This window comes from Rattus norvegicus, chromosome 17 (assembly GCF_036323735.1).
Source record: "Rattus norvegicus strain BN/NHsdMcwi chromosome 17, GRCr8, whole genome shotgun sequence".
NCBI lineage: Eukaryota > Metazoa > Chordata > Mammalia > Rodentia > Muridae > Rattus > Rattus norvegicus.
This window is the reverse complement of record NC_086035.1, coordinates 74,869,378-74,895,327: the sequence shown is the minus strand read 5'-3', so window position 1 is coordinate 74,895,327 and position 25,950 is coordinate 74,869,378. Positions and strand designations below refer to the sequence as shown.

General features: G+C 37.5%; 1 long non-coding RNA gene across 1 annotated transcript; it reads left to right on the top strand.

The window, feature by feature from the left end:
• LOC120097900 (uncharacterized) lies at positions 1-25,125 on the top strand. Its single transcript, XR_005495777.2, has 3 exons — positions 1-250; positions 6,061-6,153; positions 24,232-25,125. It is a non-coding gene; the product is annotated as an uncharacterized LOC120097900 (long non-coding RNA).
• The last annotated feature ends 825 nt before the right edge of the window (positions 25,126-25,950 follow it).

Below are 25,950 nucleotides of genomic sequence, written 5' to 3'. Positions count from 1 at the left end.
CTGAGAAAGTGTCAATCTTCCATTGTTAGGACCTTTTTCTTTGAGGCAAGAGATCTCACAAGCTAAACACTTGAGCAGTTGGTGAGTGCAAAGGATTGTAACTGCTGATCAGTCTCATGCCTGCCACATAGCAGAGAAGCCATGGTTAGCTATCAACCTCCAACCATTATGAATGAGCTCTAGCAACACCATCTGCTTCACAAAGGAGCTAGGATGATGACTCCAGTTCGGACTCCCGCAAAAACAGAAGGTAAGAGGCAGTCAGAAGCATTTGGGGGGAACTCATGCTTGTTTTTAAGGAGGAGGGTTTTTCTGTAGACAATGCTGGCCATGAACTTATGCTGATTAGCAGAGCGACCACTAAAGAATAGATACAGTTGGGGAGAGAAGCAAAACAAAAATTGAAATTTCCCTCTAATACCATGCTCACCTCCTTGACTTTCTGCACTTACCACTTCCAAAGGAATGCCTCTCCCAAGATTCAGTGTGGTTGCTTAGCTGGACGAAACCAGTCTGAAGCATGACTTTACAATATTTAGCTAGGCACCATATGCTGGAGATCATTCAAGTAACAGTCATTATGTGGTACATTTCTTGACCTTTTTGCCTGTAACATGTGGAAGATATTTAAAGGTAAAGCAAGTAAGTGATGAAAACAGTTTAATTCTCAATTATAATTAACAGTGAATAAGTTAAGTTAATAGTTACTACAACAACTAGATTATAAAATGTGGTTGAGAAAGATAGTAGAGGTCCAAAAGACTTGAAAAATAAAAAAAAAAAAAAACAAAAAACAAAAAACAAACTGGATCAAGTTCCTTACTTTCCTTTCCCATTCTTTAATGTCTGAGCATTACCTAAGTGAGATACCTAAGAGTCCCTGAAGGACACCACAATTACTACACGGTGGAGAAATTCATACTTTTGTATGGTGTCCATATATGTTTCTTCCTATTTTAAAACTGGGATTGAACTAGAAACTAGATTGATTAAGTTGTCACAGACAGGAGGATTGGCAAGCCAGTACCAGAAGAGGAGTTTTTAGATATGGCAATCAGCCATTTATTCTTTCCAAGGAGAGGTTTCAAAATACTAATTATAGTCACTGGCCATGAGCTAATACTAACTGCAAAAACAATGGTATTCCTCACAGATGGGAAAGAGTAATTATTAATTTTAATCTATGCATATACTACTCATATTACCCTATTCTGTTGATGAAAGCTAAAGTCCTTTCCTTGAGATTTAGTAGGAAATAATCAGTTCTTCACAAAAATAAAGTTGCTATCCGAATAGTTCATTAACTTTGAAAAGAACGCTTTGGATTTAATTATCTTTCTATGTATATATGTATATGTATATATGTATATGCAGATATATAAAGATAGATAGATATGCATTTTACAATTAACTAAAATACTTTATCTTATGCAGGGTATCACAACTCATTTGCCCAGTCATTTATTTATGGGTAATCCATTATGTATGTCCTATGATCCCCATATTAGAGACTTGAAAACATTGATGAAAATGATCCCTAAATATGCTTGCTACATTTTTCCTAAAGTGTACATTATTCTAATAAAAGTAATTTTAAAATTAAGCACAAAAAAGAATATCAATACTAACTAATAATCAAGTAGAATCATTATTAAAAAGTTCATCATAGGGGTTGGGGATTTAGCTCAGTGGTAGAGCACTTGCCTAGCAAGCGCAAGGCCCTGGGTTCGGTCCCCAGCTCCAAAAAAAAAAAAAAAAAATGTTAAAAAGTTCATCATAAAACAAAGTTAAGATTTCTCTTACTCTAAAACCTCATAATGACACTTCAACTACTGTGTCCGCAGTATATGGGGGATAAGAATATATAAAAATGCAGAGAAAAGGAATTACTGTATATCTCAAGAGCCTGGAATTGAGCTTTAACATGTATACAATCTAGAACTATTTCTGCCAGATATTTCATAAACAAAATGAGGCTGTTGATAATACTAACATTCATAAATGTATTTATAATATGAACTTGCTTTGGGAATTTTCTAAAGCCAATAAGTGAATAGATGCAAAACTCATTACTTACAAAACATCAATGCTTTCAAGATTTCTAGCTGATAGCATTACATGTGACCAACAATGTTGTAAGCATCAGAAAACAATGATGGAATCAGACTTTGTTTCTTAGAAGATAGAATTAAACATGAGGAAACAAAATCAATTACACTGGCTTAGAATTATTGATTTAATTAGGAGACTGCTTGTCAGATAATCACCTTTCCTAGGCAATTGATTCTACTTGTGCAACCTTAGGGATTACTTTGTGAATCTTGTAAGTTTCACAAGCTTCCTGAGACCTGTAAGTTTTATTTTCTGCCTGAGTCTTCATAAACCTCCCTACAGAACTGTGGATCGAGAAGTTCCAACTTGGCAGAAATTGACTACATAGTTTAAACAAGTTTCTAAAGGAACATTCAACAGTAAAATCTTAAGAATATTGTCAAAGAATAAGGAAGTACTCTTGCACTAAAATATTTTAAAATGAAGCCACATCGCTTTTCAAAATGTCGGGTGAAATCTACTGAGATGGGTAAGAACGCAAGGGAAAGGTAAACATCTGTCCCTAGCTGTGCCCAGTTTTTGGTGTTATTTTTGTGCTTATTTTTTTTTTACTCAATCTTTTGACTAGCTTAGAGATATTAGTCATATACTTCTAAAAATAAAAAGAAATTAGTTATGAATATGGATGAAATAATTGTTCAAATTGACATTTGGAATGTTTATGAGTAATCAGTTATGAAACTGGCAAGAACTTGAAACTAAGGCTTTCTCCAAATACAAAGCAATGAGTCCTACAGGAGCCATGTTGTCGATCACATCTTGAGTACTATGTCAAACATACACTCTCATTCCCTTCTTGTCTGGGGTTGCGACTTGCATATGTCTGACTATAGATGTATTGTTTTTCATTTTCACCAAGATATTTGGTTTTTACTCAACTGCTTACTTGGGGATACTGTTGAGTTAGTCATTCTGGACATTTTCCATTGTCAGAAGTGAATAAAACTTCAAGTTCTAGGCTGAATCATAAAAATAAAAATCAAAACAAAACTCTCTTATGATCAAGAAGTATTTGAGTCACTGGAAGATCAAACTGTTTTCTTCCTGTTCCTAATTATGTTTTCCTACTCCCTTGGCTGTCAGTCACTCAGCTAGAACAACAGGACCCATGTACAGTGAGTTTACATATGTGGACATGTATAGAAGATGGAATATAATTTAGACTTAACCATGAATGTTATTGTCATAGGTTCTTCCATCAATTCTACGTAACCATTATTCTCCTCCTTAATATGCAGCATATCTTCCTTATAAATAACGCTATTGTAGTTTTGCTAAACTGAGCACAAATTTTGCACCACAAACCATGTGCTCAAGTTCTCCCATCAGCCTGAAGCTCTTCCTGTCTTCTTGTGCCTATTTCAAAATATGCGTAGATGACTACCATGTGTAAGACACCATTCTATACCTGGAAACATGGAACTGAAAAAAGTAGTACTGTGCATAACTATTTTTTTTTATTTCTACAAGTTAGAGAAGGAAGGCCAGAAGGCTGGTATAGAGTAGGCTTGGAGAAATTAACACAAGGTGCATTAGCAAAAAGAAGCTGCGCCACATGTACAGCCTGGAAACCATGCGTGGTGCATGTTATATTTGCATGCAGAGGGAATCCAAGCAATAGTGGGAAATGGCCTGATTTAGGTTGCTGTAAGAAAGATCTAATTTAAGAAGTCTGTTCCGCGAACATTCTCAATGTGAGCACTCTGCCCTGAATACTAGCGTTTTAGAAAATGTTTCATATCATACACATGCATAGGCAGGTCCATGGAAGTGTGTGCCTACCTGTGTTACTTGGAGTGCAATGTGCAGTTCTGACAGAATATTAGTGGTGACTATGTATACTTAGTCTAAAATAAATACCGATCTCACCTTAGGAAAGTCTCCACATATCTTATTCTATGTCCTGGAAACTGAAAGGAACTGTACTTTAACAACATAGATGTCTGTGAGCTATGTTCTGTCAAAGTCAGAAACAGACTAACACTCCAAACAGCAAGCACAGTTATGTAAAAATATAAAACAAAATATAAACAAAAATATCACACACACACACACACACACACACACAGAGAGAGAGAGAGAGAGAGAGAGAGAGAGAGAGAGGCTTGCCAATTGCTCATTCTCAGACAGCACAGATTAAATAGATTTCTGTGCAGTGAAGCAGCATTGCAGACTAATGCTCACTGCTCACATCCTGATGTGCATCCATCGACTATTTCTTGTTCCTGAAAGCACACATCTATGCTGCACTTATAGATAATCTATAGGACAAGGAAATCATTTGCAATTTTAAGTATTTCATTACCTTTTGAAAGTTGTACATGTAGATCAAAAATCAAGATAACATTTAAAACCCTGGGCTAAAGTTGGAGGGAATTCTATTTATATAAATAAAATTTATTGCTCACAGCCACAAACTCATTTGTTTTGTATTTCCAGTCATTTGTTTCATTTTCAATATCTATTTTTGACTCCCAACAGTGCTTTTGCAAGAACATGTACATGTCCACTTAACCTAATGTTCCACATAAATGTCGAATGCTACTATGTACATGCATATAATCCTGCAACAATCAAAAGTTACGGTAGGAAAGTTTAACAGAACTGAGGAGCATAGATACCTCAGGGAGAAAATGGTGACGAGGCTTAGGAAGAGGTAGGGGAGAAAACAGCAAAGACAAGGAGGGGGATGGGAATTAATATGACATTTCCAAACATTTGTAATAACAAATATCCATTTCAGAGAGGAAAAGGTTGGGAAAAGATAACAAATTCAGTATCAGAGAAAATGAAATTGTTAAAACAGGAGTGGAAGCTAAAAGTAACAGATCCGGTTCAATTAAAAATGTATGCGATTCATTTCTTAATGAAGTGAGATTGGAGACCCTGGGAAGAGTTAATCCAAAAGTAAAGCAAGACAGTCCTGTGCTGCAGAATTCATCCTCAGCATCCAGTTCCTGGACCAACAGTGAAGTCAAACTTACGCTTATGGGATTTTGTTTGTTTGGTTTTTATTTTTTTCAATGTTTCACAAGCATTTAGTTGACCTCAGAAAAATCAAATGATTGAATATATCAATTTGTCATTTCTTCAAGCTAATAGATTTGGGAGTGATGGCCAAGTGTAAATAATGTTGACAGGGGCATAATTAGAGGAGGAAAAGAATCTGGGACCCCAAGCAGACCAGGGAAGCTGCAGGATGCAAGCACAGTGCATCTTGCCATGCAGTATGGTCGATTCTAAAGCCAACAGTCCGGTACTCATAGACTTGCAGTGAAGGCAGATGAAAGCCCGGTGTTATGAACTCTGAGGATTATACAGTTTGGATGATATTCTTTAAACAAAGATCACGTATAAGACATTTTGCTATTAAAATTATTTTTTGCGAACTTAAGGAGCTGAAGGGATTTGCAAGACCATAGAAAGAACAACCAACCAGATTCCCCAGAACTCCCAGGGACTAAACCACCAACCAAAGAGTACCCATGGAGGGACCCATGGCTCTAGCAGCATATGTAGCAGAGGATGACCTTGTCCGGCATATATGGGAGGAGAGGCCCTTGGTCTTGGGAAGGTTCAATGCCCCAGTATAAGGGAATGCCAGGGCGTTGAGGTGGGAATGAGTGGGTGGGACTGGGAACATCTTCACAGAATTCAGGGGGAGGGGGAGGGGAGGAAGGGGACAACATATGAAATGTAAACACATAAACTATACAATAAAAAATGAATATGTAAAAATATTTTTGCTTTTAAAAATGTTTTCAATGTATAAACAGTTGTGAAGACAATCCTCAGGATGTTCCAATGGGACTCCTGCAGATGAAGGCTTAAAATGAAAAAAAATTATGACTTTCAGAAATAACAAACAAAAGACACAAAGTTGGGAGGTGTGGGGTACAGTTACATTTTGCAGGTACTGGTAAATATAATCAGGTTCTGTACTTGCAGTGTCAGGGTGAAGATGACCAGAGTGGCAAACAGACTGAGGAGATCAGTAGAACATTCTAAAGGACAAGAAACCTTCTGAAAGCAGATAAAAAGGTCAGTCATCCTGATAGCAAATCCTTCAGTTTTGTGTTTTGCACTTTATTCTTGGCCCTTTGTACAAATTCTTTTTCTCCACCTAATTATTATTTTGAATTCAGGTTAAAAAGCTAAAAAGTAAAATCCAAATATGTTTATTTCCTCCACTAAAGTAGAAATGTATTTGCTAGTCTCTCTCTCTCTCTCTCTCTCTCTCTCTCTCTCTCTCTCTCTCTCTCTCTCTCTGACTCTCTCTCCCTGTGTGTGTGTGTTTCATAGTGTTGTCTAAAAGTCAGCAGACTTTTCAGAAGCAACCAAAACCTTAAATTCACCACACAACTATATACTGTGAGACATCTACAGATCTCCAAGTACACTACAGTTCTTTAGTAATTTATTTACATTGGACCAAGTATCTACCGTCATTCTTGAATTACATTCCCTAGGGTTTGCTGTTTGACTCTTCAGTCCAAGCTGAGGCCCAATCATTATACTATTATCATCTGTTTAAGGAAGTAGAGAATTAAGCATATCATTTTTTCCTTCCTTCCTTCCTTCCTTCCTTCCTTCCTTCCTTCCTTCCTTCCTTCCTTCCTTCCTTCCTTCCTTCCTTCCTTCCCAGTTTGCCTGCTGACGGCAGCCCCCTCCTCCCAGGACCTCTCAACCCCTCTCTCCTTTACCTCCTTCATTTCTCCTCGGAGAAGGCGAAGAGTCTCATGGGTACCAATCTGTCCCCATTGTAGCAGGACTAAGAACTCTGTTGCACAGAGGCGAGACAAGACAGTCCAAGCTAGGGGAAAGGCAGGCAACAGAGAGAGACAGCCCCGACTCCAATTGTAGCAGACCCACATGAAGACTAAGCAACACATCTGCTACAAATATCTAGGGAGGCCTAGGTCCAGCCCACGCATGCATGCTCTTTGGTTGGTAGATCAGTCTCTGTGAAGCCCATGGGCCCAAATTAGTTGACTCTGTATGTCTTCTTCCGGGGCCTAGACCCATCTGGCTCCTTCAATCCTTGCCTCCACTCTTCCACAAGACTCCCCAAGATGCACCGAACGTTTGGATGTAGGTTTCTGCTTCTATTTCCATCAGCTGCTGGATGAAATCTCTCAGAGGCCAGTTGTGCTATCTGCAGAATATCATTAATAACAGAATATCATTAATAGCGTCAGGTGTTGGCTCTCTCCCATGGAACGGGTCTCAAGTTGGGCCAGGCTTTGTTTTTCCCCCCAGTCTCTGCTCCATCTGTGTCCCTGAACATCTTGTAATCAGGACAACTTTTGGGTCGAGGGTTTTGTGGGTTGGTTGGTGCCCTACTCCCTGTGCTGGAAGTAATGGCTGGCTACAGGAGTTGGCCATTTCAGGTTCTTTTTCCTCTGCTGCTAGGAGTAGGTAGGGCCACCCTCATAGACTCCTGGGAGTCTCCCCCATTTTGAATTTCTGGCTCATCCCAGAGATGTCATCCCCCCTTTTTAAAATAAATAGATACATACATACATACATACATACATACATACATACATACATACATACATTCATACACACACACAAACACACACACACACAGACATGCACACACACATTAGGGGATTGATAAGTACTTTTATTCATAGTTAATCACTGAGAATTTAGACACCTGGCCAGTGCTCCAGTTGCACCAGAGTGTTTGACATAATGGAAGGACATGTACCCTTCTAAAGCCAATCTGCTGGCCATGGGTTCATTTCTAAATGAATGAAGAAGACTTGGACATAACTCCCAGTCTCTCTTTGAACCCTTCATGAATATTCCTCTGGTTCTTAACACTTATTTTTTTCTTTTGACATTCTGCATACCCTTGAGGGAAGACATCTTGCACTCAAAGATTGACTTATGGACCCTTCTTTATATTCCCAGAGCAAGAACACAATACACTTACAAATTTGGCTAAGACTTGATGTCATATTTATTCATCAGTGTCTTCTCTATTCTAGCATCTTGTTAGTTTATAAACATTTACAGTTGAATAAATGTATGCATGGATAAAGAATTGATGAGTTCTGTTTATTCTAGCTCAGGTTCCATAGGTTTTTACTCGTTCCTTCATTTTTGTTTGATTCTTTTCCCCTTTCCTCAATGTCTGTCATTTTAACTTCTTTTGTAAGACACCATTTTAAAACACACATGAATGTCTAGACAAGAGTAGTAGTTATTAGGACTTAGCATGATTGTTAACTAGTACAATATCAGTTTTAAAAATACAACACATTATTGCATTCAGTGACACAACTTATTGAAACCACAATCCTAGAAAAATGTAAGCACAAGGAAATCTCAAATTAATGACATGTGAGTTGACTAGTTACTGAATTTATTGATTTCATTATTAAAGATTTATTTAATGTCTATCAAGTTTAAGGTATGTAATTTGCATGAAATACGTATGTGTATAATAGGTGTATATGTGCAGGTGTATGCATACACACACATACATCTGCATACACATACACACACACAGTTATCCGATCATGGAATGTTTTATTACCATTTTGGGAAAACTAGTAGAGCAGAACTCAAATCTTAAAATGATGTTTCATTAACTGGAAATTGGTGGTTCTTACATGATTTCCTTTTGAATAAGATCCCTATCTTTTGCCATTAAAAAAATAAATTAGCGTTGCCAAATCGTACCTGTATTATAGCTTTTGAAGCAACTTCAAAAAATACTGTTGACAGGTTCTCAAATGCATTCCAGACCCAAACAGTACAAAGAAAACAATATAATCTTTCTGACATTTCCATGAAAATTGAATGTTCTTCTACAAACAGAGAAGAGAGGTTTCATTACGGAATGCCAAGGATCACACATCCATAAAATACCAAGAGATTCTGCATGTCATTCAATCACACAGCTGACAGTCTTCAAGGAGAACAGCTTTCAGCGAGATAGGATATTTTAATGGGCTAATTAGCTAGCTCCTGAAGGTGAATCTTTGGCATTACTTATAGAATAACTATTAAATCTACATATCCCTGCTGTTATTTTAGAATAAATCATGTTATCTAATGACTCTTACTCTAATATTTACTTTAAATATGGAAATTTCATTAATATAATTTTTAACTAGATGGAAGGATATTTATATTTATTCTGCAATGATTTTTAACTATTTCAACTCTGCAGCACTTTCTTCTATATATTTGAGTAGCTACACCATAATTGTAAAAATATTCATACCTAGAGATCATTTCTGATATAATATCATGTCCAAGTAAAAATAAACTGAGCCCTAATAATTGAGACAACTAAGATTTCCAGTTGGGTCTGTGTGTTTGTGTTTGTGTGTGTGTGTGTGTGTGTGTGTGTATGTGTATGTGTGTTGTGTGTAAGTGTGAGTAAGTGAATGTGTATTTGGAAACCAGGGATTGATTTTGGAGTGTCTTTTTCAATATTTACTCAAACATATATTAATAAAATATATTAATATTAATAATTAAATATATATCAATGTACATTAATATATATTTAAGTATTAAGTATGTGCAAGTATGTTTGAAAACCAGAGGTTTATAGTGAGGTGTCTTTTTCAATATCTTCATATATATATATATATATATATATATCTCCCCATATATACATATACATATATATGTAGCTATATATATTGAGTATATATGATGTTAATTTTATGTATGTGGTCTATCTGTGTATGTGCACATGATTGGAGATGCACTCAGGAGATTAGGTTCCCCGGAGCTGCAACTATAGTCAGTGTTAGAAACTGAACCCAGGTCTGAAAGAACAGTATATGCTAACTGCAGGGTTTCTATCCAGCCCTTAGCCTTATATGTAGAGGCAAGTCGTCACACTGAATGTGTAGCTCACTGTTTCCCCTAACCTGGCTATTTTTGGAAGCCTCATGAATCTACCTGTTTTTGTCCCTGACTCTGCAGCTACAGACACACGGTGTTACGCCTGGTTTTTTGCCCAGGTGCTGTGGATCTGGATTTAAGTCCTTGCGCTTGTGCAATCAGAACTTTATTTACTCTGGTGCTAGGAGAATGGAAGAGAGGAATCCTCTGTACTCATTATTTTGCAGCATCTTATTCAAGTCACGAAAGACTTGGCTATAAATAGCGTTCAGAATCAAAGGCTACCTAATTGACATTATCAAGGAATAAAGAAGAAAATCAGTACACAGTTAGCCATGGTCCTATGTTACGATATCTTTGACAAGCTGGAATATATTTTAAATGAGCATAAAGGGCAGAAGCAAATAAATATAAATAAAAGGGAAAGTAAAATTGAATATCTATGGAGGACACTTTCATGTGACCTTGTCCTGTATATTCTCTTTCTCTCTCCCTCCTTTTCCCTCCCTCTCTCCATGTGTATGTGACTGTTGTATGTGTGGCTGTGTGTGTGTGTCTGAAATGTATGTTCTGTGGGTTTTATTTATTAGGGTACAGACCTGTGGATCATTATCTTTAAAGAAGAACCTGCCTCTAATCTACTTTGAATTTCCCAACAAAGTAATTCATAATTTTCTTCCAACTTGTGTTGCCATTCTTTCCTCTGGTAGGTATAGCTACTTAAATAAAACAAGCTCCTTCATCTAGTAAAATCTTATGAATGACAATTTTAGTTATTTTTTATTGGTTTTTTTTTATTTATTTACGTTTCAAGTGTTATCTACCTTCCCATTTAAAGGCTAGGCTTGAGAATGTTTTTCGACAAAACTTTTGCAACTAATTTTCAGCCATGCTACTCCTTCATAAAGCATTAATTGTGTATATATGAACGTCCTGTTATGTTACAGTTCATCATTTAAATGGGCACACCCTTACAGAACAATGAGAATTTTAAGAGCCTTTAATGTGCGTGATACCCACAGAAATCAGGGTAACCTCCCTGTCTTTGCATTTACTTGGATCATTATCTACAGGGGATCTCTTTTTAAAAGATTGGTCTATATAAATCTAATGGCTTATAAGAGAAAATGATGAGAGGCAAGTCCAGCAGGCCGAACATCTGCTGTAGACGTGAGAAGGGCCAATCCTGCAGATGAAGTTTGAAGGCCGTCTGCTGGACCATTCTCTCTTCTATGAGAGAGGTCAGCCTTTTGTTCTATTCTGGTTTTGAGTGATTAGGAGAGCCCACCCACATTATGGAAAGCAATCTGCTTTACTCAACAATCAAGTGATTTAAATGTATATTGCATCCAAATCACCCCCATAAACACATCTAGAATAATGACACATAATTACAATGATGTATGAACCAAACATGAGCTCTATGGACCTCCCAAGATGACACACAAAATAACCATTGCAGTCATTATATTGTGTCTTTGGTGTTTCAGTAAAATGCTTGGCTAAGCAGGTACCTAATACGTGGCAATTGAAAGAGCAAATTGAAGCTGTTAAGCTCTACAGAAGAAAAATCTTTCTGTTTCAGAATCTATGAAATAATGACCTTGTGTTGCAAGTTAGACAAGGAGACTGGGGCAGATATAAGGTTCCTGGCTACAAATCTTTAAGCAACGAAGACTTAAATAATAATAAACACAGTGTTATTCGCAGAAGTAAATGGGGTGTTAAGCCCTATGGTAAGGCTGCTGTCAGTGAAGACACCCATGCTGTGTATACATACTGTGAAACTTTAAGGAATGCATAGTGAGGTGTGAAACCTGTCCTGGGACAAGCCACAGAGTGGACTTTCAGTATCCAAGGTTGTATAATCTACATAAAATGCAATAGTTTTATGTATGCCTATCAGCCACATGCTCTGTCCTTCAATGTTGCTAGGCAACACATAAATACGTGTATATATACATCTACGTATTTCCACCCTCTGGACATAACCATAAGTAATAATTCTATTCATGTTCCCTTTTAAAGTCCCCACAGTTAAAATTTTGAATGATTACAGTGCCAAAAACAACATATTGTTAAGAGAGCTCTGGGCTGTGCGTTCAAGCATAAAGAATCTGACATATGAAGTACCTTTTGACATAAATTATTTTAAAAGTATTTTTATTTATGCTTTGAGAATTTCATGCATATGTAGAAAACATCTTGATAGTTGTTTGAAATGTGTTTTTGCAAACAACCCCTCTTGGCCCTTCTAATATGTCTACTCCCAACAGCATGCCTGCCCCCTGCCTCTTTCCTTCCCTCTTCCTTTTCTCCTTTACTTCTTTCTCTTCTTATCCTCTAAGTCCAGCTAGTCCTACCTGCATGAGCAACCAATGAGGGACCACATTTCTGAAGAAAATTACTCCTGGTTCTTCAGGTGCCACCAGTTAGCCAATCACGCCAAAGCTAGGAGAGGGACAATCCTCATGAACCAATACACTATTCTTCACAGCGTTATTGTTTAGATTGATCTTGTGAACGTTGAATGTGGCTAAGTAGCTGCTGTGAGTTTATGGACACCATGGCCATGCCATATGAGGAATACACAGCTTCCCATAGCTTTCATCCCCATCACAGAGTTTTAAATTCTTCACCGCCTATGTTCTGTGATGCTCTCTGAGCCTGGCCATTGTTGTCATCGTCACAGTAAGGCACACATTCTTAGCAGGTTCTATCAGTTGTCTTTCCATTGGCTGGAACCCACTGTAAAATGAAAACTTCCTGCCAATGTTGCAAGAAAAGCTAATCTATGAGTATAATATTTAAAGGGAAATATTTGAAAATGGATCTTCCCCACTTTGGTTTATATCTTTCCCAACCATGGTCTATTTATATATCTGAACATATATATATATATATTGGTCTCACTGAAATCCTTTATGCTGTGGCTCCTGACAGTCAATTGATAATGGTCGGCAAACTCTGGTGGATTTGGGGCAGGTCCATGTGAACGTTTTGGTGCCGGGCATCAGCAGTTTTACACCCGGAAAATATGTCTGTGCCACATTTGGAAGTCGAGAGAGGGAATTATGAGCTCTGTATCATAACCAAGAAGGTTTCAGAACAAATTTGGCAGAGATATATCCAAGAGAGACATATCTCTCATGGCTTAATGGTTGGGAATATTTGCTGATGTTGCCTAGGTCCCAGGATCCCTGCCCAGCACCCACATGGTGGCTCATAGCTGCCTTTATCTCCGGTTCCAGAGGATTCGATGCTGCCTTCTGAACTGTAGGCAGTGGGACACACGTGCTTCAGATATAGACAGGCGAGCAAACAAAATGCCCATACACAAAACTAAAAGTAATTTAAAATCTTTTAATCTGGGATAGTGAAAATTGTATACATGCATAAAAGCTTGAATGTCTTTTAAAGAGTGTTCCTCTAAATCCCCAGTGTCTGTCCGGTTACTTCCATAAGCTTGGGAGACATGCACGTGTGTGTGTGTGTGTGTGTGTGTGTGTGTGTGTGTGTGTGTGTGTGTGTATGTATATATGTATATATATGTGTGTGTGTGTATGTATATATGTATATATATACATATATGTGTGTGTGTTAGCCCAATGGACAGAATATTTTTTAATGTTATTCTTGGTTATTTTATGCATTTACACTTCAAATATTATCCCCTTTCCCCCCTCTCTCATACCCCTTCTCCTATTCCCCCGCTTCTATGAGGATGCTACCACTCCCACCCACCCACTCCAACCTCAACGCCCTGTTATTACCCTACACTGGAGAAATGATTCTTCACAGGACCAAGGGCTTTTCCTCCTACTGATGCTGGACAGTGCCATCCTCTGCTACATATGTGGCTGGAGTCATGGGTCCCTCCCTGTGTACTCTTTGGTTGGTGGTTTTGTCCCTGGGTGCTCTGGCAGGGTCTGGTTGAATTGATATTGTTGTTCTTCCTATGATGTTGCAAACCCCTTCAACTCCTTCAATCTTTTCTCTAACTCCTCCATTAGAGTCCCTTTGTTCAGTCCAATGGTTAGCTGCAACCATCATCCTCTGTATCAGTAGGGCTCTGGCAGAGCTTCTCAGGAGACCCATATCTGGCTCCTGTCAGGAAGCACTTCTTGGCATCAGCGGCAGTGATGGCTTGGTGGCTGCACGTGGGATGGGTTTTCCAATAACAGGTGTAAATGTCCTCCTGTATAACAGACCTCAAATCCACATTCAGTCGGAAAGCAGTTGATTACCCCCACAACACTCATGCTGCCAAAGTATCTATGGCTCCCTTGTCTACAGATCAGTATTATAGCATACGGAGTCCACCTTTAGGTTGGTCCATTGATGGGTTTTTTCCCCCCAGGGTACTGCATAGTACCATCAGCCATCAGAGAGGAAACTTTCAGAAGAGTTTTGCTTTTGCGTTTGTTTGTTTCCTGTACAGTCAAGAGCTGATTTGTGTGTCTTCATCACTAGAATCTTACTCTCTTGTGACAGTGAGCATGTTAAAGCAATGGCAATAGTCTTTGCTGGTTTTGGGGCCCTCTAGTGTCCCCCTAAGAAATAATAATATTGTCAAAGCAATAATGTCAGGAGATATCTCACATCAGTCACAGAAATTAATTCAATAACTCACGTCTACAATGAGAAGTTTCTAACAATTATTTCTAAAACTTACAGAACAATGAAAGTCACAATTTAAACCCACATTCCATTGACAAAATGTTTTAGTGAATCATTAGTTCTTATTTAGAAGGAACACATATTCATTTGGTTTCAAACTAATTTATGTGGGATTGGAGATATTTTAAGAAGTACATTTCTTGTACTTCGAGATTTTTCATTTCTGTATCACTCATGTTTTCAACTTTTACTTGATAAAATACTTTATACTTAATTTTAATTTAATTTCTAATTAAATTTAATAGTAAATCTGAATTTAATATTGTGACACACCAACTTCTTTAGAGACTTCTTAATAAAACTCCAAAAAGAAATGCTTATAATATGTAACATTAATGCACACAATTGTTTTCATATATTTAATAAGTTAAAATTTCTTTAAAGTTTAGTGGTACTGGTTTACTGGTAGGTAGTTTTATCACTATTTTATTCAAATATTTCTGTGTGTGTGTGTGTGTGTGTGTGTGTGTGTCTGTTTGTGGGCATGTTCAACATGTACATGAGGGTGCAGAGGTGTGAAAACAACCTTGAATAATGTTAGCACTCCTCTTTGCTTGTTTAAGATACCTTGTACCATTGGCTTAGAGCTTACCGACTGACTGGGCTATACCTGCTATTGAGTAATACCTGGATATCCTCCTGTCTCTGTCTCCGAGCTTGGATTTCCAGGATGTATCATCATATTTAATGTTTTTATACAGTTTCTGGAGAACAAACTCAGGTCCTTTAGCTGTAGGGCAAATTCTTTATTCACTAAGCTGTCTTTCTACCACTAATTTCTCCATGAACTGGAGAGTACTATTTCAGCCAGGCTAGTTGGCCGATGAAACCCAGAGACTCACTCTCATTCTCGCCTGGACCAGGGCTTGGGTCAAGGCATACAGCAATATAGCTGGCCTTTATGTATGTTTTGGAGACCCAAGCTTAGTTCTCATGCTTGCCGAACTTGGACTTTATCCACTGTCCATGTCCTCAAACCCCAAGTAACAAAAATCAGACTTGTAGTTTATGTTACCTTATTCTAGAACCAGGACAGGTCACATGGTCTTATGTACACTGGGCAAATGCTCTGCTACTGGATTGTATTTTCAACCCCTTTACTTATTTCCTTGGCCTCCAAAGGCTTGGTAAGAAACAATGCCAACCAACCAGAACTTCCAGGGACTAAACCACTACCAAAAGAATATACATGGACTGACCCAGGGCTCCAACTGCATATGTAGCAGAGAATAGCCATGTTGGGGCACTAGGAGAAGGGGAAGCCCTTGGTCCTGCCAAGGTTGGACCCCCAGTGCAGGGGAATATTGGGGGGCAATAAGGGGGATGTATGGGGGAATACCCATATGGGGGAGGGGGAGGGAAGGGAATGGGGGCTTATGGACAGGAAACCGGGAAGGGAAATAACATTTGAAATGTAAGTAAAGAAATATATCTAATAAAAATTATATATATATATATATATATATATTGAGAGAGAGATAAAGTAGTGTATAGAACTATCTATACTTAAATATATATAAATATATATATATATATATATATCAGAATAAAAGACCATATTTTTAATTAATGACTTTTCAAGAATGCCATAAATAGAAGAACCCTCTCTTGATAAATCTGTAGGAGTGAGAAAAATCCTTAGCATTAAGAAGGCTCACTCCAATCACATTAGATGACTCTAGCTACTAGGAAGTTGTTTTTAATAAGAGTCTTCTAATAATCTCCTAATTTGCATTTTAGATTTACCCTTGAAATCTATTTCTAGAAAGTTTTAAGAGCCTGTACCTCTAAGGCAAGTTGAGTCAGTTCTCCATCTAGTTGGAATAGAATTCCCTGAACTTTATCTGCGATGACTGAAGCAAAGAAGTCTAGAAGGTCAAATCCAATTTAAATCTGATAAAGAATAGGATCCTCGACATTAAATGCTACTTTTGAAAAGAATTACTAGGGTGAGAGTTGGCTCTGCACTCAAATGCGTTCACTGCTCTTACAAAAGACCAAGGTTTAATGCACAAGACACTTGCCCGGCAGTTTACCACTGCCTGTAACTTTAGCTTCAGGGGAACAGGTAGGTCCTTCTGGCCTTTGTGGCATATATAATAAACACACACATAATTAATCTTTTTTAAAAAATTAAAATTGAATAAAGAATGGTATTGAATGAAGAATGGTATTGATCAATAAGGAGGAAATGAAGGAAACTCAAGGTCAGGAGCTATTGGGGCATGCCTGGTAGAACTTCTTCCAATACGTTTGACTGATGTTCTTGGATATTAATCATAGAGTTAAAAACCCGTGGATGTGTTGAGAGCGTATAGGAACAGGATGAGTTACTATCTCCAAGCTCCACAGCTTCTTGTATGGCAGTTTCAAGGATTCCTAAGTTTCAGAATTGTTCTGTACAACTATGCCCTACTTTTCAAATTTAAGTTCTCTGAAAGTAGGTAGCATAAAGTCTTGCCACGTCAACTAAGTCTCATGAATTTAAGTGACAAAGACATGATGATACTAAAAATAAAGCCCAATTTCTATTGATGAAGTTGTGTTATTTATTTTTTGACCAATGTTGAGCCGATAATCAATAATTTCCTCGAATGTATGCTGCTTCTTTGAATGCTTAAATGTAAAACATATAGTTTTTAACTAAATTTAACTCTGTCAAATTTGACCTAATATTAAAATTATGGAGATTATTTTAGAGACTAACGCTTCTACCCAATATATTGTTATCTTTAGCTTTATGTCACCTACAATTTTGATAAGTGTCTGTGTTAAGTGGCAGAAAGTTCATAGCATAATTGCAGTCATTTCGTTCAGCACAAGATTCCCCCAAGCATTATTGTCCATCTGTTACCTCAATTTTTTTCAAGAATGATGGTTTGGACAGATGTAGTGGTATATATCTGTAAGCGCAGCAACTGGGAGACTGAGGCTTGAGACTGCCACAAGTTCCAGACCAGACGAGCCTACACATGGAGACCTAAGTTTGAAAGCACAAAGACATACTCAGTACGTACTTCTCTCCTTTCAGTACAGCCATCTCAGGACGTGATTATTTCTCAAACAAGTCCTGAAGCAAATGAATGCTCTAATTATTTACAACACACACACACACACACACACACACACGCTTGCACGCGCACATGTGCACACACACATACACACATACTGATGCATTTCATATATTTTTTCTGTTTTTGATTCAATATAGATTTTTTTCATAGAATATATTCTGAGTATGGTTTCCTGTCTCCCAACTCCTCCAAGATTCTCCCACTTCCCCTCCCTTCCAAATTCCTACCCTTTCTTTACTTATAAAGCAACCAAGCATCTAAAAATAACAATGAAATACAATAATGTAAAACAAATGCTAACAACTGGAAGAATAGAGCTAAACAAACGGGGGAGGGGGAGCCAAAGAAATATAGATGCAAATATTACCACACTAAACTCCTCCACAAAACCACGAAATCAGAAAAGAGAATATAGCATATCATTTATTTGATGTTAGAAAAAAAAGCCCTGACAAAACTTTATCACACATGTTTATGCGTGTGTGCGCTCTCTCACACACACGCAAAATGTCATTGAATCATTTAGTTGATTTTGTATTGGCCATCTACTGCTGGAAATGGGGTCTGTCTTTAAGAGTGATTTGCCTCCCAAGTGAGATTTCTGTTAGAGAAAACTAATTATTCATTTTTAAGGTTGGACATATGGGTTTATATTCACTTCCCCTCTCAGTCAAGGGATTTCCACAGGTCCCCAACGTGTGCATGTCTATACTCTGAGCACCCATATGTGTATCAATCCTGCTGTGTTTAGACCTTGACTCTTTGGACATCTTCATCCCCTCTGACTCTTACCTTTTCTGCCTCCTCTTCTTCAGGATTTCCAGAGCCCTGAGGAAAGGGATTTGATGGAGGCAGCCCATTTGGCTCTAAGTGTTCCAAGATCTCTCTTACTGCACATTGTCCAGCTGTGGGTCTCTATCTGTTCCCATCAAAGGCAGAAGTTGGGATTAAGGGAGGCAAGCCATTCTTAGTGAATATGGAGCTAAGTTTCTGTTGTATTTGACCACAAGAAGCTCTTTTGGAACCATGTGCCAAGTTCATTTTTCTTTCGGGCATTTGTTTTCTCAAATTTGCTCAATAAGACCAGATTAAGGAGAGGGTTATAATTTTTCTAAGAAAGATCCACTCTGGATGATGCAGATCCCCCATTATCATTGTGTATTGTTGAGCTTATGAGGCATTACTAGGGACAAAGCCATTACACCACTGTATATCTATGGTGTCTGCAATTTGTCCACTTGTTAAAGGCTATGTTGATATCTAGACCAAAGGCCTTTGGGGCTAGAATCTTTGAAAAAGGCAAACTAAACTAAATGGCTTTTGGAATAACTTCAAACAAGATGAGAGTATGTATCCGCTCTCTTTAAGATTGCATTATACCTAAAACACCAACTGATGTAGCATAACACTATTTTATGAACGTACAAGTTAGATATAATTCAATTGATGAGACATTTCTTAGTTGTGTACTTAGTGAAAGGTAGTACATACTGCGCTATCATTTTGCTGTATACTAAGATAAAATTACACAAATTCTACCTCTGAAAAGTTGATATTTACATTTTTCATATCTAGTGGGTAAAATAAAAATGACCCAATATTCAGCAGTTATTTATGGGCAGGTCTCACAATTTTATATGAGATTTTAGATCTTCCTAATACATGTTGAGGAGGTTAAAGAGATCTTTTTTAAATCTTTGGAAAACAATAGTAGATTGGCAATATACTATTATAACTTTTTGTAGAAAACACAAATGTTTCCGAAGGACAACATAGTAAATAACTATAGTAACTACGCTTTCTGGTCTCTCCAACATACATACTAGCGAAGGCAGTTGCATAATTAAGTCTTCCCCTGGATTTAAGCCTTTGAAATATGTGGTTTAGGTTGAGAAAAATAAGCCAGCATTATGCAAAGAGTTGAAAAATAGAGGAGTCTTTTACGAGTCATCTTGGTTGCTCTCACCCCGTGACACTAGACTCAAACTTAGGTGATAACGTCTTAAACATTAACTGCAGTGAAGACTAGGACAACAATAGCAGCGATGTGTCCGCATTTTATTATATCCTGTCCAGTGTTGTACTCTGCACATTGAATGGGTGCTTTATTTGAGTGTGCTTGTGAAAAAGGTTTTGAAAATCCCTAGAGTTCTGAGTTACCCGGATTTTCTAAAGGGTGCTCATTTCATATACCAACAAAAAGTGACATTTTAATGGCAGATATCACATTTCTAAAACTCAAAGATTTTATTATTTTATTTTATTTTAGTATTGCAGTACTAATCTCCTTCCTGGGATAAATCCCAGTGTTTCTTTTCTTTGAGGTGACCAGCAGAATTGGCAAATTCCAGGTGAAAGTGAGAGAGCCTGTCCCTCAAAAATTGAGGGTGTGGAAAGATGATTCAGAGATTAAGAGCAAGAAACAGATGCAGATACTAGCACCCAACCAATGGACAGCAGTTGGGGACCCCTGTGGTTGAACTGGGGAAAAGCTGGAAGAAGCTGAAGAGGAGGACAGCCCCATGGGAAGACCAGCAGTCTCAACTAACCTGTATCCGAGAGACCTTTCAGTCACTGAGCCACCAACCATGCAGCATTCACCAGCTGATATGAGGCTCCTGACACATATATAGCAGAGGACTGCCTACTCTGGCCTCAGTGATTTAAGACCCCAGGGAGTAGGGAGGTCTGTTAAGGTGGCGTTGGAGGGTAGAAGGATAGTAGCAGGTGGGAACATCCTTTTGGAGACAGGGTTGGAAGATGAGAAATGGGATGGGGAACAGTCAGGGAGCAGATTGGGAGAGGAATGAAGACTGGACTTCAAAAAAGGATTAAATGATGACGACGACGACGACGACGATGATGATGATGATGATGATGATGATGATGATGATGATGATGATAAGCACTTGATGCTCTTGCCATAGCCTTTCATCCACTACTGTAATGTCTGTGTGTGTGTGCACACATTGGTGGGCCCATGTATGAATGAATATCAGTGTTGATCATAAAGTATTGTTCCGTAGAATGCCATCAACTTTATCATTTTTGTTACTTTTCATTTGTCGAATGTTATTTCATGTATTTGAATGTTTTGTTTAAATGGACATATGTGCACTGCATGTGTTCCTAGGGTCCATGGAAGAAGTCTCTGGATTCCCTGGAACTGAAGTTACAGACGTCTGTGAGCCACCATGTGGATTCTGGGAGATGAACTGGGGCCACAGCAAGAACATCAAGTGTTATAACTGAATCATCTTTCCAGACCCTCAATATTTTCTGATAGGCTCTCTCACTTTCTCCTGGAATTTGACAGTTCTGCTAGGCTGGCTGACCAGAAATGAACCGATCTCTGCCAGTCAGAACTGAAATTGCAATTGGGCACTACCATACTTGCCCTTTAAATGTGGGCTCTAGGAATCAGTCTTAGGTCTTTGTGTATGCACAGTGATCACTTTACTAATTTTCCAACTGCAGTTATTTTGATAAAATGTGTTCCAATGACTCCAATCTAAAAATCCCATACTTAGTCAACCATTCTTTTAAATTAAAATGATGTTTGAGAAAATAACAAAGCTAGTGTAGCTAATAATTCTATTAATTTTACAAGTGTTCCTCAAGACAGCAATCACCATATATTTGCATGAAAGAGAAATATTTAAGATGTATATCCAGCTTCTTACAGTGTACACACAAAAAGACACACACAGTACATGTGTGTGTATGTACGTGTGCGAGCATGTGCACTGAAGGTTGGTACACAAGGAAAACAATTTAATAGAATTTTTCTTTCCTATCTTTGTATGGCAGTCTAGAGTACAAGAATTTGAGAAGTAGACAAAAACCATATGCACAGCTTACAACTAACATTTTGATTTGTGCTAAGCCGTCAGCTGTCTCATTCTTTAGCTCTCACTGTGAAAATTTCAACCCAGTGATTGTGATGTGACTCAAAATTAAATATTTCAACATCAGTTTTGTTTGTTGCCAAGTAATAACCCTGAGGAAATTATCTCCCAAATGTCACTGAGATGTGAGGGTGAAATGGTTTGTGATATAATCTGTGCTGTGGTTGTTTATATAGGAATTATTCCCCCATAGGTTCATGTGCATGGCTTCTTGACCCAATCTCACAGCAGGCGGGCTGGTTTAGAGATGTTGTTAGGGACTTTTAGGAGCTTGCAGAAAGAAGTGAGTCACTGTTTTAAGGACTTGAAATTTTGATGCCTAGTTCTTTCTGACCACTCCTAGCTTTCTGGTCAACCCAGTTATGCACAAACAGTTCAATGACCATATCATCACAACCAGCAGCCAGTCCTACTACAAAATCTTTCCTGCTCTGATAGTCTATACCTTGAAGCAATGAGACAAAATAAACCCTTTTTCCTTTAAGTTGATTCTCACAGGTATTGATGTGTGTGGTTACATATCTAATGAATGCAGTGATACTGGTTAATTGTCAGCTTCTTCCTTCTCCTTCTCCTCCTCCCTCTTCCCCTCCTCCTCCTCCTCCTTCCCATTCTGCTACATTGGACAAAGTCTCCTACCTAGACAACCTTTTGTAGCACTGGTTTCATATACACTTACTTCTTATTTCTAAGTGGTGAATTTAATTTTTCTGATGGTGGTGTTATTCCAAGAACGTAATTACATTATGTCCTGGGTGGCAGAGTTTATGCCGTTTATTGATGCTACAAAACCAATCTCCTAGTGATGCTGGTTGTGCTCTACTTCCAAGTGCACCCTCAAGTGACACTGTATGGTTTATCTTGTCCCTTGTCTCCCGGATGTACACATGTGAATCCAAGACATTGTTATTAAGCTCTAGAGAAAGGTGTCAGGAATTTGACCATTCCCAGAACCTTCCATCACCAACTGCTGAATAAAAGACTACAACAGAAGCCAAATAAATCCAGGTAATTTAATAACTTAGTCATTAAGTTCATTAAGATAAATACAATAAACCTTGCAACTTACATATTCTGATTGTGAATCCAAATTCTGCAACCACTCATGAAAATAACTAGTCAGTTTCTCAAACAATTAAAAATAGAATGGCTGTAATTTCAACAGCATTACTTCTGGTCCTGTAGCACCAACCACCTGAATTTCAAATAGCTTTTGAAATATTTACAAATACACCTACAGTATTAATAACATCATTATCAATAACTAAATGGTAAATGTTTTACCAATATGTCTTGATAAAGGAAATACAGATACAATACTCTATATTCATGTAAAGGTATACTGTTCAGACCTAAAAAGGAAGGACACTGTGACACCTTTTACAGCATGTATTAACCTTGAAGCATTACAACATTCAACATTACAGTTCAAACACAGAAAGACAAATCTTATATTGTTCTATTCATATGATATATTAATAGAAAAGTGTATGTGTACAGTAAGCATAATGAGGATTATCAGGAGCTGAGGAGAGGAAATGGGGAATTGTTTAATAGACACAGTTTCAATCTAAGAAGTTGGAAGGTTTGGAGATAACTGGTTTTGATAATTGAAATACAATATAAATGTCTTAAATATCATATATTTAAAGTGCTGAAAATGATAAGTATTATGCTACCTGTAACAACCATAAATTTTTGTAATAACTGTATTAACTCTTCAAGTATAAATTTGTATCATTCAGAATTGATTTTAGAAACACGATATGTTTTCTGCTGCTTAAATGATGGTTTATGTGTATAACTATCAATACCTCAAGAGACGATAAATGAAGAAACATAATGAGAGGAGAAGGCAGTTATGAACGCTTCACAAAATTGCAGGTATCAATTCAACAAATAGATATGGAATCCTAACCATCTGTATAGAGTAAGAAAGCTGAAGCAAATCCACTCTGTCGCAAGGTGGAAAGGCAGTGTAGGAATTCATTCCAACATTGATCCTCATGAGTCATATGTCCTATGTGGAGACATATGTCCCAATGTGTTTATACAAATAGGCACATACATGCATAGTTAAGTAAATTATTTTTTAAAATACAAATGCACTTTTAAAATGCATTAAAACCAATGTCAGTGAGAAAGAAAAACAGGATATATAAAGATAAGGCGAGGGTGTGAAATACAATAATCAATCTGTGGGAGAAACTTGCCCAGTCACCTGTCGTGTAGCAGGATGATTACCTTAGTAACTAATATTGAGCCAGAATCATCTCCATATATATCCTTCAGAGAGTATAGAATGCCAAAGTAAATCCAAATCAAAACTAGATTAACAAAATCATTCAGCATCTAATGGGAGATAATTAGATGATCTATGTTTTCAATTGGAACAGCACAAGAAATACCATGAGAAACTTTAGTGTTGTCAGTGTACAGGTCTTTGGAGAGTACAGAAAATGGAAACCTAAGGAAATTATACGTTATTTTGTTACAGGGAACTGAGCTTATTTCCCAAAAGATCTGGTGTGGGTGTAAGCATGTGTGTTCATATTCATGTTTCTGTGTTTGGTTTACAGTGGAGAGATTGATGGAAAAATGACAGAAGACGGGAAATGGAAATTCCCTCCATGAGAATACGGAGAAGGAGAACTTCACTACCTAAGAATGGCTGTAAAGGGTAGGGCACAGCACTGTTCTCAGTCAGAGGCAAATGTCCACGAGCTTGAATATTCTCAAGAAGACAGAAGTCCTGATCAATGGTGCACATACCGGCTGCCACTACAGGGACAACATATGTGTCCCTCTGAATTAATTATAAATGGTAGGTTTCCATTTACAGCTCTCTTCTATCAAAAGCTCTCACAGCCCCCCAACTTTCTTATTTCCTGTTTTCCTTTTATCTCAGAATTTCCTAAGTTTGAATCTAAGAGTCTACAAATCATGAACTACATGATTTTGAAGAGAAGTTTAACCTCATTTTTATAACTGGCAAAATATAAATAGTTTTACAGCTTTGGGTTATTACACAAAAAGTTCTTCAAAGATCCCAATGCACCCTATGGATAAAGCTGATTGGTAATGGACATATGGAGAACCTTAATGTATATAACATGAATAACTCATAGAGCCTTGATCAGTGTCAGATGAGAATATACAGGTAGAACTTTAATTAATAACCACAGAAACCTAACCCAACAATGCCAATAAGTTCCCAATAATATTATTATGTATAGTCATATAGAAAAGTTTATGTGATCCTATTTTCCATTTCTGATTGATTACGCACCTTTTCATCAGCTTGTATATTTGCCAAGTCCCCTGGGCAATGGTGTTACTGATTTGGACCTCTGCCTGTTGGACCTCTTTTCTAGTATTTGTATTACTGTCACAAAATTATTCTTCTGGTTATGTTTATTCAGTTGGTTAAAATTAAGTGAAATAAATATGCTTGCTATTTTTGTCTCATTTCATATCACTTCACATGCAGTCAATTGTTAGTGGTTATGGGAGGTTAATGCAAGCAACATACAAGAAGCAACTATTCTTGTTTCTAGGACTTTTTTTTCCCCACAGACATCTTCATATGTATGGTCTTAAGTGTGATTAAATGCAATGTTATTTCCACAGAACTTGTGTGTATATTAAGTCCCCTGGTAAATAAGAACATTTAAAAAAAAAAGAGCAAAGGGACAAAAAAGTGATGAGAGGGTGGTGGAGGGAAAAGACTCAATATGCATTATGCTAATAGTTCTATGCCAAACTTTTCATTCATAACTAAACTCCTCCGAATGAGAACTCCCTTTGCCATAAGGATATTCTGCACAAGTCTACACTGACTACGTTGTCAGAGATAATCACAAATTGTCACAGAAAGTAATCTTAAAGTAGTCACAGTAGTACTAATATTTGGTACATATGGAGCTTGAGCTCACAACTCCATGAAAGGCACTGTTAATATAAAAATAAGTTTAAGAGCCTTATGCTACACTTTGTTTTGGTCTTTTAGTTACTGATAAGGGGTGCTTATAATTTAGGGTTCCAAAGCCTTCAGTCTTTTATGTAAAGAAGAATGACTAGTTGGAAACATTCGTTCTGTTTAGAGCTCTGATTCAGGATATTAGACACCGTTTCTCCATGGAGGAAGATTTGCTGCTAATCATTATAAAATTCCTTCACAGGACCAAAATGATAGCTTGTATAAAAAGCAACCAAGAACAGAATGAATATTCAATATTGTACCCAACAAGAAGATGTGTGTGTGTGCACATATGTCTTTGTACATCACTTTCATATGT